This window comes from Adiantum capillus-veneris, chromosome 5, assembly GCF_014529385.1.
Source record: "Adiantum capillus-veneris isolate H3 chromosome 5, ASM1452938v2, whole genome shotgun sequence".
Taxonomy (NCBI): domain Eukaryota; kingdom Viridiplantae; phylum Streptophyta; class Polypodiopsida; order Polypodiales; family Pteridaceae; genus Adiantum; species Adiantum capillus-veneris.
In genome coordinates this window covers 56,717,585-56,723,182 of record NC_140935.1, presented here as the reverse complement: position 1 = coordinate 56,723,182, position 5,598 = coordinate 56,717,585, and the positions used below count along the sequence as shown (strand labels likewise).

At 43.2% G+C, this 5,598-nt stretch overlaps 1 pseudogene; it reads left to right on the top strand.

The window, feature by feature from the left end:
- The first annotated feature begins 4,339 nt into the window (after positions 1 to 4,339).
- LOC147457358 (uncharacterized) lies at positions 4,340 to 5,295 on the top strand (annotated as a pseudogene).
- The last annotated feature ends 303 nt before the right edge of the window (positions 5,296 to 5,598 follow it).

The window sequence follows — 5,598 nt, the reverse complement described above, 5'->3', positions numbered from 1 at the left end:
TGTTGACTTGGTTGGAATAAACTTGCATAGTCAACCAGTCTACGACCACCCATACCGAGTCATGACCTCGTACAGTGTTTGGTAATTACGTGCTGTGCTTTATTAACTTGGCATTTCTAGCAATGCAAGACATAGTCGTGTAAGCATGGCTAGTAAAAATATTGCCTTATGAGAGCATAAGTCTTTTTAATACCTGGGTCCCTACACTTGAACTAGCATTCAGAAAGAATTTGGAGCCGAATGTCCACGTCCGTTGGTACACATACTCTCCCCTTGTGGAGTAGGTACCCATTATCAATGGAAAAATTCTTCCACCTCTGCAGCTCATCACTCGAGAGAAGAACTAAGTGTGGAGGTTAATGACACACTACTAGCATTGGTGAGAAGGATCCTTCATTTGCACATGGCTCCACACTTAGGAGTATGCATCGTCATGCTCATATTTGCCCTTAAGAGAACCCAAAAACCTACTTCAATTTTTTGTGGATAGAAGAGAGGTGATCTCTGCCCTACAACCAAGAGCGCCAACTACCATGATGTATCATCCTTTACGATACCAAAGCTTTGCATCGTACTCCTCAAGAATCTCAAGCCACTTGGCCTTTCGACCCTTCAAGTCAGTTTGTTGTGTAAACCATTTTATGCTTTCATGGTCGAACACAAGCTCAAATTGAGCTCTATACAAATAATCCCAACATGTCTTCAAAGGAGACACAATTGCATAGATTTCTCGTTCATAAGCAGAGTAATTCTATTGTGTTGAATCAAGATTCTTGCTTTCATGATAACCATTGGCTGAAAATTGCCAGGAATTTGAGAATCAAGGGCCTTCGCTCCTTGGATGCTTTGTGGAATGAACAAAAAGGGGATTGGCAAATAGTAGCGCATGTAAAGGTCAGTTTTAACCTAACACTCCAAGAAGAAGTCCTTGTGGATTTCTAGAAAAAGTTTCAATCATAACCCTTCCTGCTCAACACCGTTGGATTGGAAAGCGTTGAAGGGGTCGGGAGAGAGACTGATCAATTTGCCCAAGACTAAAACTATCTACGAAAAGCTATGCTTTGCAGAGGAGTGGATTGATCACCTCAACAGGATTTGGTCCAAAAAGTGGGCGGCAAGCAAATGGGACCAAGTTCTTGGGAGTATCTGAAGGGCCAAGTGTGAAGAAAGAGACAAAGTCTTTCTCTTGAGGGTTTTGTTTGGATTCAGTTCAAGCGGTGACAAAGCCAAAGCTAGGGGTCTTTCCAAAGGGTCTTGCATCATATGGAAGCACCCGAATGAAACACTCACGCACCTATTTTGGGGATGTCCAAAAATTAGTGATTTCTCGGGTGCCATCTGCAGAAAGGTACACTCACATCTGGGAATTGCTTTCTTTAGGCATAACCTCACCATGGGCTCCAGGTGCATTCATGACTTGGATCTTTTGACCGACATATATGTCTAGTAAGAGCCATGGTATTGAGTGCTATTTGGCAATCCAGGAATGCGTTACTGTTTCAAGGGAAGTGTGAACCCCTGGACTCTAATGTTGTTCTAGAAGCGTGATGGTGGAGAATAAATTGTAGTAAGGTTAAGATGTAAGGTGGGTCTGATCACCTCTAATGTATTTCTTCTTGGATAACCTTGTGCAAAGGATATAACAGGGCTCTTTGTAACTTCTGATTTTTATGCAATTCTAGCTCAATTGAGAACTTTAAAAAAAGAAAAAAATTCACACTATCCGATCCATGAGCACATGAAAGGCAAGTATAGCATGGATAGCTACGATCGGTCAATACAAAATGAGATGGGCCTCAACCTCAATGCCCCAGAAGACCACAAAATAAGATTGACCTCAAACTCAAAGTACTCATGCATTTGGTCACCATATATATTGTGGTGTACATACGTGTGGATTAGAATGAGTCTATCTCATGTAAGCACGAGTACCTCCTTATATTCTAATATGAGAGCTACATACCAAGAAGATCACCTACCAAGAAGACTCCATGCTTGTCCAGCCAAACACTCACACACCACACCTCCCTCCTTAAGGACAAAAAAAAGATGGAGCACCTCCTTATATTCTAATATGAGAGGTACATGCCAAGAAGATCACCTACCAAGAAGACTACCTGCTTGTCCGGTCAATCAACCACACACCACACCTCTCCCTTTTATAATACTATAGATAAGAGAATTCTTTGTGAAAGAGAAAATGAGAAAGTGACACTAGCATTTTAAAATATTTGTTGTTATATAAATTATTAGATTATTGAAGAAAAAATGTAACGATGAACTATTTAGATTTCTATATATTCCAAAAGATTAAAAAATGATGGATGGAAAAACACTTGGAAGCATTGTAAGATATTGGAAAAAAAAACAAATTGAAATTGGATGGGAAAGATTGTGAGGTGAAATGTCCAACACCCTCTCACAAGGACCTTCTAAAATAGTTAAAAACGGAGTTTGTCATCAATAGTTTTCCATGTGGCACTAATTTGTAAGCTTTATCCAATGGTCCAGAGACGCACCCAAAATCCAACCCTTTAGTAAGGACTCCTTATCACAAGAAGATTTAGAAATTTTCTCATGTAGGAAAATGGAGTCTTTTCCAGTGTTTTTCATACAATGCATAACATCATGAGTTTTTGCTCGGGAGGCACCACATACCTAGCTAGGTATGCGGTGCTTCCCTCACAGAAGCTCATGATGTTGAGGTAAGTCACAATGTGGGAATTATTGTGAGAATTTGTCCAAAATTTCTTGTGATATATGTAGTCTAAAAAACTTTCCTCCATGGTCTTTCCCAACTGAACCAGTCACCACGTACCTCTACAACTCTTGTTGCTTGAATTTTGACTTCTATTGGTTAAACAAGCGGCGATTTTCAGCTGCAACGTCCTGTGTGCTGAACTTTGCTCTACAAGAAAGAGCTTTACTGGTCATCTTGCCAACCTTGGGGGGTTTTTGGGCCTCCTGCTGAAGGTTGAAGTGTACATCACCATGCAGTTAAGAACCGGCCGGAGTTTTCTTACAAGAGGCTAATGGGTAGGGCTCTTGCCCGTGTTGAGGAAAAGTGTGCCTCAACCTAGCCTTGGCCGGTTAAAAAACCAATCAGCCAGTTGAAGACAGGGGGAGAAGGAGAAAATCCGGTTGGAAAATTTAAAAATAAAGAGCTAAATCGCAAAAAAAGCCCAATACTTGGCAAAATTTCTACAATGAATCTATCCTAAAAGGAATTTTATATGTTTGTAAAAATTTATTTTTCCTAAACACTGGTTCTGGCATTAAGTGAACTAGGGTTCCTCTGAAGGTGTTCTACCTACTGCACCTAGAAGCACTGAGCTTGAGTTGGCAAGCTGCTGCTTTTGTCGTTGATAAAATATTGTACACACCACCACAATATTTGAAATTTTACCTCTCAATTCTAACTTAGAATATAAGAAAACCTACAAAGTTCAGAAAAAAGCAATGCGAAAAGCTTCAAAATATAGTCAATTCATCTCTGAAATTCTCTACATGTAGGTTACAAAGCTTTCAGAAAAAAAGTTCCTCTCGAGCATAGTTTCTTAATTCAAGCCCATTTCAATCAATTAGTTATGCCTTTGCGGATTACAAGGATTTCACGCTCACATATATTGAGTGGAATACCAGCATCTCACAGAGATGCACATTTATAAGCTATCATGTCATAGTTTACTACTCCTATCTAAATGCAAACCATTGCTATCCTGCAAACCATAGCCATAGTTTGACCACAATGCTCTGATTAGCATTAGCATTAGCATTTTGCCACAATGAACATTGGTAAGAATTAGATAAGCCTGATGCAACGAATGTGCTCGTACATGCAGCTTTCGATTTTGCTACATCCGTGCGACATGAGTGGAGTCTGGTGATAGATAACTTACCCTCTTTACCAACTGCTCAAGAGATCCATAACTACATTCTGCATGTGCTTAAAGTCATCTGAGATATGCAAACCTACGCTCACTCGAATTAATGGAGGCAGGAAAAGCCATGCTGAAGAGAAGTATACGAAGGCTAAGGTACACACGATGGCAACCGGTTGTGGCAATATTCTCCGGCTACAAAATTTTCTTCTGAGGAGGACCTCCAAAACACTCACAACTCCATGGATTATGAAGAACATGGTCACTTCCCATGTTGGGTGTGTCTGAGTAATGCAGTAAAAGATCCATTCATGGATGAGGCCAGACACTGTAAATGATGCAAGCATTGCTACTGCTCTAGCGAGTACCGGAGCTCCGCCCACATTTTGAAATTCCTTACAACACCCATCCACTTGCAATCCTCCCCTTTCATCTGTTCCATCCTTCTTACCTGCCGTAAAATGCATCCCGACATCGACACCTTGTGACATACATGTTGTTGGGCTTCCATTTGCTGGCTTACCACTGGATGAATCGATTGAGGTGCCATGCTCTAGTCTTTTTTCTGACAGGAGATGTAGCATAGGGACATACACTGTATGCCGAAGAATGTACCCGGCCAAGCGATTCCATCGTCTGCCCCAAAACTCCGAAACAGAGCAGGCCAAGATCGGCTTGTCGAAAAGCGGGTGAAGCTCCAGTCCGAGCAGCGAGCTTATAAAGCAGGAAAACAAGCCAAAACCCCCCTCCATACCAAGATACAGAATCAGGCCGTAGAGGGCATAGGTGAGCCAGCTGGAGATGTTGGGGTGCAACAGAGCGGACAGGGTAGCAAGGAAAAGCAGAAATTGAAGGAGAGAGATGAAGAGGGCACCTTGCAATGGAGTTGCCGAGGTGGGCTTCGGGCCGTTGACGCGAGGTTGGGTTCGTCCTTTGACGCGAAGGGGCGCTACAGATGTGGCAATGAAGTAGACGAAGCCATCACTAGGGTAGTCGGGGAAGACGTCCCAGCAGCGGAGAAGAAGCTTGCTGGGGGTAATCCAGAGAAGCAAGTAAGCGAAGACAGCTCTGAGTGCAAGAGAGCGCGTGGAGAAGGGCACTGTCGCGAGTATGGGCAGGCAGGACAACACGCAAAACAGGCGGGGAAAGCCCCGCCTAAGCCTAGGCATGAGAAAATAGAGCAGAGAGAGAGAGGCGAGAGCTGCGGAGACGCTCTGCATCTCCTGCTGCTCCATAGCCGAGACCTCGTCTTCCCCCCGCACACACACACAATTATTAAACTAGCTAGCAATCCCTCTCGCAGCTCGCTGTGCAAAAGATCTAAGTCTTCTGCACGGAGAGGGAGAGAGAGAGAGAGAAAGCTTCGAGTTTGCACGTACACATTTCTGCACATTAAGACGCAGGTTTTCTCCATCCATCAGGATTCAGCTCAACGACCGCGACTCCTAAAACGAGCTAGTCACGAGAGGCTACACTGTACAGCAACTATAACGCTCCTATCATACACACCCGCTTCGATGCGTGGGATATTGAGTTGGCGGAATACCATTGGTACAGCGTGTTGTCCGCTAGAGCAAAAAAATAACGAGGGTTCCCCTCGCCCACAAAAAGCAAGTGACGGGGTAGGGAATGGTCAAACCCCATAATATTGACGACCACATGGAGACCGGCGGGAGCCATTGATGCAGTTTAGTGTTTATGCGTTGTTGTGGGTAAG